Raw genomic sequence first — 14,322 nt, 5'->3', positions numbered from 1 at the left:
ATAAAAATAGACCGATGTGCTTGATTACAGGCATCAGTTTAAATCATTTCACATATCATTGCAGTGAGAACGTGGCCAGCGTGAGAGGTCATTTATCTCACAACAGAGCTCATCATCACAGGATTCAACTTCCCATAATGTACGGTGTCTATTTTAGGCATAACTTGGGCAAAGAGTAAAGATGCATAAGTGTGTGTGTGCGTGTGTGTGGGTGGGGTCACAGCTAGTTACAGCTGGTCAGTACACCCTGAAAACATGTTTTCTATGTTAAAAAGTTAGAGATGCTGGAGGGTATACAGTTAATACATTTATATTTATAGAAATTGTAACACAAAATGATTTGCCATAACTTTTTTCAGAAAAGGATGTTGTATATTAGAAAAAATATACATGTTATGTGGCGGTGGTGTGAACATGTATGTGAAGAGTGCTGGGTCCCTGTGTCAGGTTGGCACCCCTTCCTGGGGTGTTATGTGGTGGCATAACGGTTATGGAAATGCACTTGTAAATGAAAGGTGGCTGGTTTGAATCCCTGACCAGCAAGGTACTGTACCCAAGCACTGCTCCCTGGATACTGAATTAGCTGCCCCCTGCTATGTCACATATAAATTAAATGTGGATGACACATTGTGTTGTGGTGTGTCAACAATGACAATTAATCACTAAATTCTAATTCATGGAGGATGGAAAACTCCTGTGGCAATTTAGGACATCATTATATCACTTTAATATAAATGTACAATGTTTAATATAAATGTTTGGTTACAATATTTGGTTTCTCTAAATTGCCCATAGTGTGTGATTTTGTGTTGGTCTATTCCCTGGAGTCCTGTTTAGGGCGCCCCCTACCGGCTGCCTTGTGTTTCCTGCGAGAAGTTCCAGCCCCACTATGATCTAGCAGTGAACAATGAGCAGGGGCGGGCAGTCTCATCCGCAAAGGGCCGGTGTGTATGCAGGCTTTTGGGATAACCTTTAGGTCAGCTAGTGTGAGGACTCTAGCTAATTAATTACCCGGACACATAGCGCCCCCTTCTGGATAAGATTGCCTACCTCTGCGATAGAGGCTTTCACGGTATTCAGCATTTCATGCACAGGTTCAATACCACTAGCGGTGGTTTTTAAATCTGAGAGCGTCGATACTGACAGGAGCCATTTGCGTTGAGTTACTAATGCTGCTCTTTACTGATGCCGATTGCATAGTGCGTCCCCTACTGGCGGACTTTAGCATTTTGGAGCCGAACATCCAGGAAGCGACTTAAAACAAACAAGGAAATAGTGAAGCCAAAACAGAAAATGTAGTGATTGGGCTGTTGGTTCAACTGCCAAAAATCCACTTAAGGAAGTATGCAGCTCTATGCCAGGGTACCGCTATGATCTATCTGCCGATCAGTCATGCGGAGTTATAAGGTCAATGACGATATGGACTGTAACTGGCGGACAGTATGACGAAACGCCGCGGTGATTTCCATAATGCTGACAGTATGCTATGCTTAAAACGATGAAGTGAAATGTTCATCCTGAATTTTGTATTTAGTTGTTTTATTTATTTGTTGGCGCAGTAATATGGTTAATATAGGCCTATAGTATTTTGTTGGTTCAGTGTGTGTACTGTTACTCATGGGCGTAATTTATGGCGGAATGTGCTTTTGCTTTGAATCCAACCTAGGCTATGTGTGTAGAGTCTGCAAGTTAACTGCATTTCCTCTTGCAGTGCAAACACATTCCGTTAGGGGAAGAATTTGTCTCAGAATTGCTCATAGTTTGCACGAGTGACCTGCGAGGCGCCGGTGTTCTGTCGAGTTCAGCTACTTTGTCAAGTTAGGCTACCGTAGTGCTAATCGATAGCCCTAACTCTAACTCTTACCCTAACCCCCCCCCCAAAAAAAACCCTTAGAACCCTAACCCCTAGAACCTAACCCTAATTCCAAAACGGCGGTACTGCACATGCGCACAAAGGCCCGATAGCACGTCTCGATAGGTAACTCAACTCGTCAGAACACCTGCATTCCCTCCGTGGTATTTTATGCTGCCTGGGGTGGGTTCATGTGACCCCGTACTAGACACGTGGTTGTAAGATGAATGGATGCTGAATCATACTCTAGAATTTATACCTCTTTCTTTGTAAACCGAACAATACACTTAAATTTGTATTTACATTTGCTCTTGGTATCGGTGCTGTGTGCATACCTGAAGCAACCCCCTCCACAATATTTAATTGCATTTAAATTATTAGACCATTGCATTTAAATTAAAGAATGCCCCCATATGACTCTCTCCCTCTGCACTTTAACATGCATAAACATATAAGCATGTCCGTTTCCCGCAATATACTCGCCTCCGCTCTGCCAAAAGGACTCGCTCCTAAAAGTATTCGGCGTCCGAAAGGAAGAGTGTCTGAAGCGGAGCCTGAGAGAGGAGCCGCCGGCCGACAGCAGGTGTCAGTGACGAGGCGCCATGCCCTGTCCGCTCTGCTCTTCCACAAACATGCTGCCAGCATTTGCTGGAGATCGAAACAGATTACAGCAAATCTGATTATTATATCCAACCTCGGTTATAAAAAGGCAAGGTCATTATGAGCTTTGGCGTAACGTAACGTCAGTCTTTTCGTAAAATGTATGAAATCGTATTACTCGACGTTCGTATTGTCGTTTTCTAATCTGACTATCTAAGCATCCGACATGGGTATTAATGTCATGATACTGCTATTTACTTAAGCTTTCTGATCATTTATTCTAGCATATACATTATTTAAAACATGTACAGGCCTACTGCTATAACATTCAAACAAATGGTCTCCGATTACATAATTAAACGTCTTAGTGATTTTAATGTTTTTAGATGCCCTGAAGTGGTGTGCAGTTAATTTATTAAATCCGGTGTCTATCTTTCCATCTTGCGGCCGCTTATCCTAGTCATGGCTGCCAACTCTCACGCATCTGGCGTGACGCTCACATTTCTGAGTCTCAGGCTCACCCAAGAAATCTCACGGCAAATCTATATTATTCCATTATAAACTAAATAATTTAGCTACATCAAAAGCGTTGGGGTAGTTTGCAAACCCTACAGTCTATTTACAAGGTAATAATACTGTTACTTGCATATAAATGCATGTGTATGCAGACTCAATCCATCCAGCTGACCAAAGTTGACGTCCCTGTCCTAGTTAGGGTTGTATGGCGACCTGGAGCCCATCACCGGCAGCACAGGCACGAAATTAGCTCATACCTTTGACAGTCCATCACAGGACACAGCAGTCAGCCTATCCGCATGTCACTGGACTGCGAGATGAGAGTAGCAGCACTACAGTGGGAACGACATGCAAACTCCACAAACACAGAAGTGGTTCACATTGTATTTCAGGTAAAAAAGAACTCTGATTGCGCCCAAGAAGCGTTTTAGCCGTTATCGATGTGTGTGCCCCTTGTTTATATTGTATGTGGTGTTGAATGTTGTAGACCTGTAAGTCATAAATATGTCAAAATATTTACGCTCTGTTGCTGTACATCTGCATTATGGAGTTGATGAGTTTGTATCTCATATTGTCAGCAGACTTGCACTTACTACACAACATTGTCATCACCATTGATGTTTCCTAATACACTTTTGGCCTGAAGCTGTACTGAGTAGAAACGTCTGCCAAGTCAGTCTAATCGTATAGGAGAGCAGAGCAATGTCAGATGTTCTCGATAGAAAGATGGTCTGGATATCAGGTATAAAGGTGTGTTACTGTATGTTTGGCACCGACGTCTTTGAGTTTTTCGTTTGACTCCCGCCCGGCCCGTCCGCCGCCTCGCTAATGGCTCCCCCGCGTACCTGTTATGGGGCTTCGCGACAGATGCATAAGAGCAGAGGGTATCCAAGGTAACCAAATCTCCGGAGCGCTGCCCAATCAGCAGCGGGCCAGCTGTGTTAAAGAGACGCCTGCTTGCCAAAGACAAGGGGACCCGTCGCTCAGTCTGCATCAGCTCCATTTGTAGCACTGCATGCTTTTGCTTTTCAGAATGCACTCATATTTCACATAGGCGTTGCTTCTAAGTGATGGAGTAAATGTGATACGTTATGACATCAAACATGCAAATATTTGTCAATCATTATGGATTACTTGTGAACAATAATACATTTTCTCCTTTAAATTTGAATGTACTTTTGGGTTATGGTCTTTAGTCCATAATCAGCTGCAACAATACTTTGCAAAATCCTATGAAATTATCTGCCTAAACTTGTAAAAGATCATTTTTTTATTCTTTTATCTATCTATCTATCTATCTATCTATCTATTTATTTTGAGGGAGTCATATTATTTGTAGAAATCTGATTTTGCAGTATGTAAAACACTAGGCCTACACGTTGCAAAACCACATTTGGCAGACTTCTGGAAAGGAGTACGGAAGTGGACATGTGACCGAGAGTTTGTGAGTCCAAGTCTCCTGATAGGCCCCTGCTGTTGTACTCTAGAATTAACTCCGGGGGCAGCTATAAAAGTAAATAGGAAGATTTTATGATTGCAGTTTTATGAATGTGCTTGAAAGTTGCTAAATAAATAAATTACTAAAATATGGTGCAGAAAACAAACGCTGGAATACCTAGCAAAACTGCCTCAGCAGGCCGCCTAATTAGCAGGACCCTAGGCAGGCCTTCTGGGAGAACCTGAGACCATTGTTGTCTCTGCAAACATTTCAAGACAAGTTTACCTGTGCTTGTAGTCTGTCTAGTACATAGCAATTTCATGGGGTCAGCAAGGCTTAAAAAAACCTTTCAGCTGTCACAGTGACTGTATACATGTTGTTTGCATGCCATTTCATATACAGAGTGTGAGCAACATTTCTGTAGAATGTTGAAAAACAAGTCGCTGAGTCTTACGTTCATTTCGTCAGTCTGTGGCATCCACTGCGCAACATGGGAGCTCTGAGTGGTGAGTTACGCCATTGGTCGATGAGAGAGAGGCCCATGCTTTCATGGTGGATATGTAGAAAGCCAGCAGTTGCACTTACCCAACAGCATCCTTGAAAGTAACAACTGCTTTCCTTGGTGTTACAAAGCATAAGTTGGTACAAGAGAGTCACCAGGTGCATCTAACCGTTACTGTTTCAGCAGAGACAGTTCCAGGAGAGATGCAGTCGTTGAAAGCCATTTAACTTTTTGTTTGCATGAATATCCACTCAAAGGCATCTCCTGTGATGTGAGTCAATCGTGTGATAGGGTGATGCACATCTTTACATCATCAATGCATTTTAAATTCCCAGCCTGTTGTTTGGTACTGGCATTGGACTATGGAGTGTGACATGCACCGGAATCCCTACATGTGTGAGATTTTGTTCTTCCAAAGCTACTTTTGCCCTCTGCCCCTACAGCTTTTTTGTGGCATATCCGGGGCAGATCTCCTGTCCAGCATGACACTGGTCGATCTGAAGCCGAGAAGGGAGCTGCATGAACTGGGGCACAGCGAGGGATTCTCTGGTCCTCTGGGCGATGGATCAGGCCTTGTTGTCTTCAGGGTCTCTAAGTAACAGAGCTGCCTCTAGCCCTCAGAGGAAAATCCTGTGCTGGATACTGCCGATAATGAGCAGCACTGTGAAGACTGATATTTTCCTACAGTGAGGACCCAGTGGAATTCCCACAAACACGCACATGGACCTGCCCGACTGCCCTTTCGCTTCACAAAAATGTTTCACCAGCCTTTCAGGCCAGACCAACCTGGCAGAGTGAGGAGAAACCCAGACTTTAAGGTGCTTCGTCAAAATGGATGAATTTGCCTTTTAATCCAAGTAGTCAGATTTTCAATTGACTTTCATTGAATTGCAATCTCATATGTCCAGGGCTGAGGGTTTGATTCCCAGCCTCAGCTCTTTGTGTGCAGTTTGCATGTTGTGTCCACTCTGGTTTCCTCCAGATATTTTGGTTTCTCTTTGCAGTCCAAAAACAGACATTTAAGAGAACTGGTGTGTCTGAATGGCCCATAGTGCACAAGCGTGTCTCCTGCCTCGTGCTTGTTTTTTATATCAACATGACACAGAAAAAAAAACTAGTTATTTAAGCTATACAAAGTTGTGAATAAGGAAGTCGACCTTGTGTCTTATTTTTCTCTGAGCTCTAGTACAACATGTTTACTTTTAAAATCACCTGAGAAACAGGACCTGCTGCTAGCTTGTGCCCAGAGGGGCAATGCTCTGTACATCGGGGAATGAGGTTTAATGAGGCCTATTAAAAAAAATAAAATAAAAGCATGGAACGTGTGCCCGACATGTGCCCGACGGCAAATCCTAAAAGTCAGCTGGGGCACTGCTGTGACAAACAATATTTATGCTACATGGAAATGAATCTGGCTCATTCAATAATATGCAGAGAAACTTTCCCACAAAGAATGCGTATATTTCTGCGTATATATTATTTTTGTGAAATGGGCATGTTCATCTACAGATGATTCAAATGTAAAATGTGATGTTTGTCAAAGTTTGCTTTTTATTTATTATTAAAACATTATATGAACCCCACCCCCCAAAGTCCAGATATATGCTGAAGTGAATTGGGGTTGGTAAATTATCCATAGATTTGAATGTGTATGGGCCCTGTTATGGGTTGTCACCCCAATCCGGGTTGATCTCTGCATTGTGCCCAGCAACCCTGTATAGGACAAGTGGTTATGGAAAATGATTGCAAATCTGGAGAAATCAATACAACTCCAAGAGTCTCACAAACTTTTCCTCAGAATTGCTTATTACATTATATATAAAATCATATTTTTGCATCACATGTATTCTTCCCCAAAAGTGCTTGGGGTCATTGTAAGTCTATGTGACATACTGGCATAAAGAACTGAATCTATATGCAAACAATAAAGAAAATGCACATTATCTATTCTTCTAAATTATAGAAGGAAGTCATAGTAGTAACATTGAGATGCTGAATTTGTCAAACAAGGAAGATCACAGGAGAAATAATCGGACTGCATCCAAGAAAAATTGCCATGAAGATCTCTAAAGTAAAACGATGAGGCTGCAGTGTGGAAGCTGGCTGTAGTTTTAATGTGACAATTAGCATTAATCTGTCTTTTCTGTGGCTCTGCTAAAAATGACTGTACTACATACTACTGTTAAGTCACATAGTCACATATTGTCCATTGGTTAGTCTGGTCAATTAACAATTTAGAAGTTCTTTTCTTTTCTTTACTGCAGTATCCAACCCCATAAAAAACACAATACATTTATTTGCTCTAACAAACTACCTAAAATAAATATTTTGGTTTTCAGGCTTTATCATTATCCAATACTATCCAACACATCAGTGTGAGACCAAATGCGTCAGCCCTAACTCAAATGTGAAAGGTTATGCTGTCTAATTGATTCGGTTCGCCTCGCATCTTCTGCGCTACCGCGCATGACTGGATTGCGGTCGGCGCCGTCTCTCCCACCCGTGCGTAATGACGCTACAGCGGCGTGGGGTTTCCCGGAGCTGAGTGCAGGGTTACCGCGCCCATCTCTGCTGGTTGATGGCCGGAGGAAGCGACTGAGGTGCCTGAAAGAAACCGTCAAGGAGTGACTACAGTGCTACACCGAATAAGGAAGACAAGAAAGGCTGCAGAATTTAAAAAAAAAATACCGAGGGACGGAAAGGGACTGTAGTGAGTCAAGCCGGCGTTAGATGACACTCTTGTTCGGCGCCTAGCTGCTCTTTGCGCCAGTGTGCCGGTGTGTCTCCCTCGGCGTATTGAAAGCTGGGTTCGGGGAGTGGCGCTCCTCGGCAGCTAGCGAGCTAAATCTGAGCTGGGTGGGCGCGGAGAGGATCCCATCTTCGCTGTTTCCGGTCAATGCCATATAGCCGAACGACGGACATCCCCGACTGAAAAACGGGTAAGGGGACAAGAAAATGTGGGCTGTGGGGGAGGTAGGGCGAGGGGTTCGTGCGAAACGGGGGCGACAGATTGCTAGGAGGGTGTCAGCCGCGGTCGAAAGGGGTTAAACTGGGCTGCCTGACTGGGGCTGTGCTGCGACGGGGTGTGGGGGCAGCTGGACATCCAGATGGGTAGTCGGGTGACATTGATACAATATTTCAAAAATAGTATTAAAATGGTGGATATAATTGCGCATTTTTTGTTTCTTTGCCCGGCGCTTCCCCCTTAGCTTGCTGGCGAGCCCACCCGGTTTCATGGGGGATGTTCTGCAGTATTGTTCATGGCTCTACATTGGAAATGAATTTGCAGCTAGCTCTGCCTTATTTGCATATATCCCCCGCTATATTAGCTGGGCAGCCTTAAGCCCTGTTACCTGGCACTAACCACGCGATTTGAGAAAAAAATAAAACATCTCGTATAACTAGTTGAACTAAGCGTAGAAATATTCAATAGTGAGCCAGTGTAGTCGTTACGCTGCTGGGTGTCTAGCTGGCTTTCCAGCTTCCGTGGGTCCATTTCGGGGACGATGCTGCGGTCACCCACAGGATCCGTTTTGTGGAACCCTTTGGTTGTCGGCTAAAGGGGGGGATTTGGCTGCCGTGCACGGCGGGCCGGCTAGCGTCCCCGTCGCCCCCTTATCCTTTAACGTCGGTGGCTGATAGGGTGTGTGCGCCCGATGCGGCCATGCAAAGACTTAGTTGCATGATTGAAAAACATACAATTTTCTTTCGAGAATTTAATGCTTTAAACAGTAAAAAAGAAATGCATCGGAGTCTTCCTGATGACAAGAGCAGTGGCTGTTGGCTATTACATTTTTTCGAGAGAGACTTGTTTCGTGGCCGCGATCCCATTCAGTGGTGATCGGAATATATTTTCCCCCATCGTCGGTGGTGGCTGGCGTTTTCAGCCCCGTCCGAGATCAAAGGTAAGATAGCTAGTTAGCTTCACCCAGCAGGTCTTATTTCTGGGCTGCTGTGCATACGAGATTGTCCCCCCCCGGACATAATAAGAGGCTCGGGAGGGAATTTAAGTAGCGAACAATTCGAATGTTCTTCGAAACGAATCGACGCCGTTTTACATGCGGATCCCCTTTGGGCAGCTGGCGCCGCCGCTGTTAAGATGTCCAGCAGTGCGCTCGTTGACGACCTTAACGCACCGTCCGGGTGTGTTTGATGTGTGTTAACACGCCAGCCGCCTTTTTAAATGATCCAGCAACAAGGTAATTGGATTTCGACAATCGTATTTAAACGTGATAGCAATTCACTCTGGATTTTTTTCTCAACATTTTTGGCCGTGACACCGGCGGATCTCTTTACCGCTACAGCTAAGAGGGAGGAAATGGGTTACATGCATTAAAAACGAGGAAGCCACCATTCCTCCCAGATGCAATATCTGAAAAAGATAACACAACACGGTCAAGTAGGGGGAATTCTCGGCACAGAAAAAAAAATGTACATACGGAATCAGGCATTGCAAACTACTTTGACCTCATGAGTTGTAACAATGTAACGTTTTGCCTTACAAATTACCAGTCGTGGTCACGTTATAAAAAATAAAATAAAAGCAGGTTCACTGATTCGATACATCTACTCGAAGGGTAGAAGGAAAATGGCCAAGGCTAATGTGTGTGTGTGTTTTTTTTTTTTCCTCCTTCTGGCCATTCGTTGACTGTTTTGCGGTATTTTGGCGAGTCTCTTGTTTACGCTTTTATTCTTTATTTTTAAACTAAACGCTATTTCGTATTTTTCTTAGTTAACAAAGATGGATTCATTCTGTTTAGTTTTCAAAACCTCGTAGAATGAATGGGTTCCTCTATTCTTGGCCGGAGCAGCTGCGAACGAACAAGATGGCGTTTGCTGATTTTTTTCTCCCCTCCGTAGCGCCTTCTCTGTGTCTGTGAAAGACAGTAACCCAAGCATCGGCACAATTCGGGCAGACACTCGGTACTGGCCAGTTAAGTTTTGCCTAGAAGTTTCACGGCAGTGGGCCATTATGTTATGTTAATCAGTTTAATATCGGTGATGAAATAAAGAAGCCAGTCAGTCTTTTTAAACCGGGGATATTTGGGGCAACACCAAAGAGGATGTTTGCATATTTCATCCTGAACTCTAGTGATTGCGAAATAAAATGTTTCAAATGTTAAGCTGCTTGACGGATCCTTTAACGCAGTTTATATTGCACTTTTAAAACAACAGTGTTTGATGTCTAAAATGTTAAATTATAAATCTGGTGGGACATTTGCATCGTTTAATTTGAAACGCGTTACATTTCCTTTAATATATCTGAAATATTATTTGCAATTTTTAATAAACGGTGCGCTATATTAATCGGCATATAGCATTTTGGGTAATGCATCAAGTATGAGTTTTATTTGAACACTGGTTAGACACTGTCAGAATTAGGTGCGATAAATCATAAGCAATGCTTTACATTTCCTGTCACATTTCTTTTGTTGAAAGCCAGAACATCCCCTGGCGTTTCTCACCATGCCTTACTCTTTCTGTTCGACTCCGGTCAGTTTTGTGATCTAGCGACCTGGAGAGCTTCACATCGACGTAACGTTTTGATTATTAATGTCTGTCATCGCCTTCGTGTACTCATCTGACTCCGCCGCTAGACGTTCTTCACGTTAGGCAGGAGAACTTCGCGAGGGCCAAAGAAGCCTCGTCTCAGTTTCTAAACGTTAATCTCGGCGATAGAAATTTAGGATCTTTTGCTTGTTCCTCTTTGTAGTATCTGCTGTTCATTTATGTGTCGATTCATGAATTGTATAATACTTATGGAACATAGGTAACACATGGTTTTCAGTGAAGAGATGCATGTCTAAATTGGGTTTATTGTATTTTTTAAAAAATTATTTCTGGTCTTTACAGTTTTTATTCTTTTTCAATTTATAATGAAATCAAAAGGAGGTTAGAGTGGATAGGGAGCATTCAAGTTTATAATTATCCTGGTACACAAAACAGTTAACAGTGAGCTGTGGCCTAATTTGGATATGAGGCTGGTTGGCTCCCAGCTGGTCTGGTGCTAAAGAAGCAGGCAGTCTGTCAGGTGTTTTCAAGTATATTTTTCTTTGCATATCTAACAGGGGGTTGTCTTCCATTCATTAGAGGCACCCACTGCTGTAGCTGTTTGGAACCTTGTCTCCTTAAGGAGGGTTGTAACTGCACCTGGATCGAGGGTGAAATCCCTGTGTGTCTTAGGTGTGCTATATATGTGGTAGGAGATGATAGATTAATCATTAGGACACATCCATGTGTATCTATTCTGTGCTTTTACATCTTCATGCTTTTAACCACAGTGGGTTGACCCTCTGCTCGAATAATTATAATAGTTTTATTTTGACATCTGTATGCCATATTTTATTTGACTTTTTTTTTTTTTATATTTGCGGTTTATAGTCTTAATGCCTATCAAAAATGTACTTATTGTACATAAAAAATGGGAAGCTAGCTGTTAAATGTAGTTGTGACCTAGCTATTGTGCTAATGTCATCAAAAATCATATGTTTTTAATACTCATGTCAGCTTTTTAATGAAAAGCTATAAACAAGTGTGGTTCAGCCATATTTGACAGTAAGGTTACTAAAGACTCCGACTCACTTTAGCTAAGGCCATCATAGGGCATGGTGCCCCCCAGTCACACTGTGCTAATAGTGTAAGATGGTGAAAAGCTGCTTCTGCGAAAATCTTGGGCAAATGGCCAGTTAACCATAGTATTTCAAACAATTAGAATGAATCGTTATGATAACGAGGGTGCATCGTTTGTGTTGTGCAGCCGCTCTCGTCTTTATGGCTCCTTTGGACATCCTCACGGTATTCCGCTCATTAGCGTGAAACTCTAGGCATGTTTTTTCACCAAAAGTAGCTATAAGTATATATTTTTTCAAATTTTTTGGGCATCGTGCCCTCAGTGATTATGTTCATATTGCTCAGAAAAGTGGTAATCTATAGCTAGAAAGTTTACCATTCAGATGACTCATAACACCAAACCAATGCAGTAAATTGGTTTGGCAAAGCTGTTTTGGGTTCTGAAATTTCTTACCGAAAGCTTTGGTGTAAATCATAATTCAGCTAATTTACTTGTAGCTATCAGACACTATCTTTTCCTAGAACATTTTTGTGCCCGTTGAGTTAATGTGCATGTAAGTGATCCCTCCTCCGCTTCGCTGCTGTTTGTCAACGTGCAGAATTAATGGTTTGCAGCCACAGAAATCTGCCTCCGGTTTCCAGCGACTGCTGTCTCCTGCTTTGTCCCGTTCAAAAAACTTCTGCTAAGGCACTTAGGGCATCAGGCAGCTCTAAATAGATGGAGGTGGCCTGTGTAAGAAAGCATTCCATATAAACATTTATAGACGGAGACAAATAAGTTTTGTGGAGTTTTTTTTCTGTAATTGGGATGGTTTTGCACAGGGCAGCTCAACTCTCTGAACTGAACTTTCTGACATTTAATTGTACACTTCATGTTTTTACAGCATGTCTTAAGACAAAAATATGGAAGGACAGCATCATAAAAGCTTTGCAAGGTTTAAAGTTTCTGTGAGCTGATTAAAATGGAGCTGCGGCGAGTATTTGCACAAATAGCAATGAACAATTATCTGGCTTCTGTGGACTAAAGAGAATGCTATTTGTTTCTAGCAGATTTTCCACCCTTGCATATTCTGTTATGTGAGTGGGAACCAATAGGATTAAACTCTTACCGTTCATGGATCTGCGCTTTTAGGATTACTAGTGAGGTCAGCGATAGTGCTGATTTTTACCACTTGTTTTATATGATCCAGTTTTAGCCACATAGGATTTCTCTCATCACTCCCAGGTGAACAAGCACAACCGTTTCTCTCACTCCTTTTATGAGGCAAGAAACAGTGTAGAATTTCCCTGGTGACAATGTTTGCGCCAGGCTCTTACAGATAAATGTGAGCACAATACAAAGTCAGTTGTGCACACCTTTCGTTTAGAATGTCATACTTAGAAGTGCTGTATGTGAACAGTCCACATCCCAACTGCGGTATGAAAATGCAGTGGAGTCCTAAGAAGATGCTGGAACGTGTCTGCAAAATTAATCATGATGAAGGTGCAGAACTTGACGTGGAATGACATCACTCGTGGTGGGTCAGATGGTGGCCCCGAGGAGAGTGATACTTGAATATGGATGCAGCTGACAGTTGTTGCTCCATTTATGGCTTAACCTCTTCAGCCCACTGTCTTGATGGCAAATATAGGAGGAGAATGAAAGCTGGAGAGAAGAAGCAGGAAGCTGTTGGGCTTCAGTGGAGATGGTGCCGAGTAGAGCAGTAGCAAGGTAGACGTAACAGCGGTGTATCCCCAGAGCTAGGGGTTCATTTGTGATCTTGCTTGATCTGTGGTGCAATAATAGCACAACATGGCTACCTGCTTACTCACTAAGGATGGTGGTCTATAGATGGTTCATTGTCGATGGAAATGGAGCTGGACATTGGAGCTGCCAGCGCCTGGAGGATTAGGAATCTCTGTGCATGTAGTCCTGAAAAAGTTAGCCAGTCTGGAGTTTGGTGGGATCTTAGTCAAGCAATGGGCTAATCACACTAATAAAGTTCAGTAATGGTGCAAAAACACAACCATAATCAAATGTATAGTCTATTTAATGTTTATATTTCTGTTCTGCTTCATGAAGCACCATTAGCGCAGTAGTACAGTTCCTGCTAATCAATGCACTAAGAAATGTGATCAAAAACGGCAGGCTGTCGAGTGACTGTCTGCTGGTCCGGCTCAGCAGAATGGCTCCCTAAGTCTTTCTGGAAGGTTTGAGGAGCCCAAACCTGACCTGTAGATTGGGGTATATTTGAACACAAACAAGCTCCTCTTCTCCACGGCAATTTATTTTTAGTGTTTGGCTGCATGTGACTTTCCACTCTGCTGCCCCTTAACCTGTCCCCCCCCCCCCCCCCAACACCCCCCCCCCCCCCCCTTCCCCTTTAAAGCCATTCATCAGGTGCAAAACAATACTGAAGAGCAGGGACACCCTGGTTATTTCTGTCTCTTTGGGTGCGCCTTGTCACAATTCACTAATGCAGTGACTGCTGCCTCTCCGGAGGTCGGCTAAGTGTGGAATTTTGCACGTCACCTACAGGAACACAGTGGGGGGGGGCATTGATGCTTTACCAAACTGTGGCCATATTGGTGGTGGCAATACTCTGCTAATTCAGCTTTTGTGCCAACAGGTTCTGATATTAAAAGCTCCGCCCCACACTAACTGAGTGACATGCGAGGTCAGGCGGGGGTAACGAGAAAATGGGGCGAGTTCAGTTGCCAAGATGGAGAAGCAGGCTAGTGGAGCAATAACACTTACACGACTCATTTAACACGGAGCTCAACACTAGGACTTAAAAGTTTCATTTATTTATTTTTTTTCGGGCCATGTGGAATATTTGATTAACCTGCCAAAAGAAGAATTGA

At 43.1% G+C, this 14,322-nt stretch overlaps 1 protein-coding gene across 3 annotated transcripts in view; it reads left to right on the top strand.

Annotated features, from left to right (window-relative positions):
- The first annotated feature begins 7,425 nt into the window (after window positions 1-7,425).
- Window positions 7,426-14,322, top strand: part of gnb1a (guanine nucleotide binding protein (G protein), beta polypeptide 1a) — a 34,811-nt gene continuing 27,914 nt past the window's right edge. The window contains exon 1 of one of the 3 annotated variants that reach the window (XM_023793518.2): window positions 7,426-7,847. The gene's annotated coding sequence lies outside the window, so the exon portion shown is untranslated. Of the gene's footprint in view, window positions 7,848-8,354; window positions 8,814-9,084; window positions 9,108-14,322 lie in introns of those variants that run through there. The other 2 variants (XM_023793519.2, XM_023793521.2) reach the window with 2 other exon arrangements.

This window comes from Paramormyrops kingsleyae, chromosome 6 (genome assembly GCF_048594095.1).
Source record: "Paramormyrops kingsleyae isolate MSU_618 chromosome 6, PKINGS_0.4, whole genome shotgun sequence".
In the NCBI taxonomy this organism is placed as follows: domain Eukaryota; kingdom Metazoa; phylum Chordata; class Actinopteri; order Osteoglossiformes; family Mormyridae; genus Paramormyrops; species Paramormyrops kingsleyae.
Note: the sequence above shows the minus strand (reverse complement) of the source record. Positions and strands in the feature narration are given on the sequence as shown.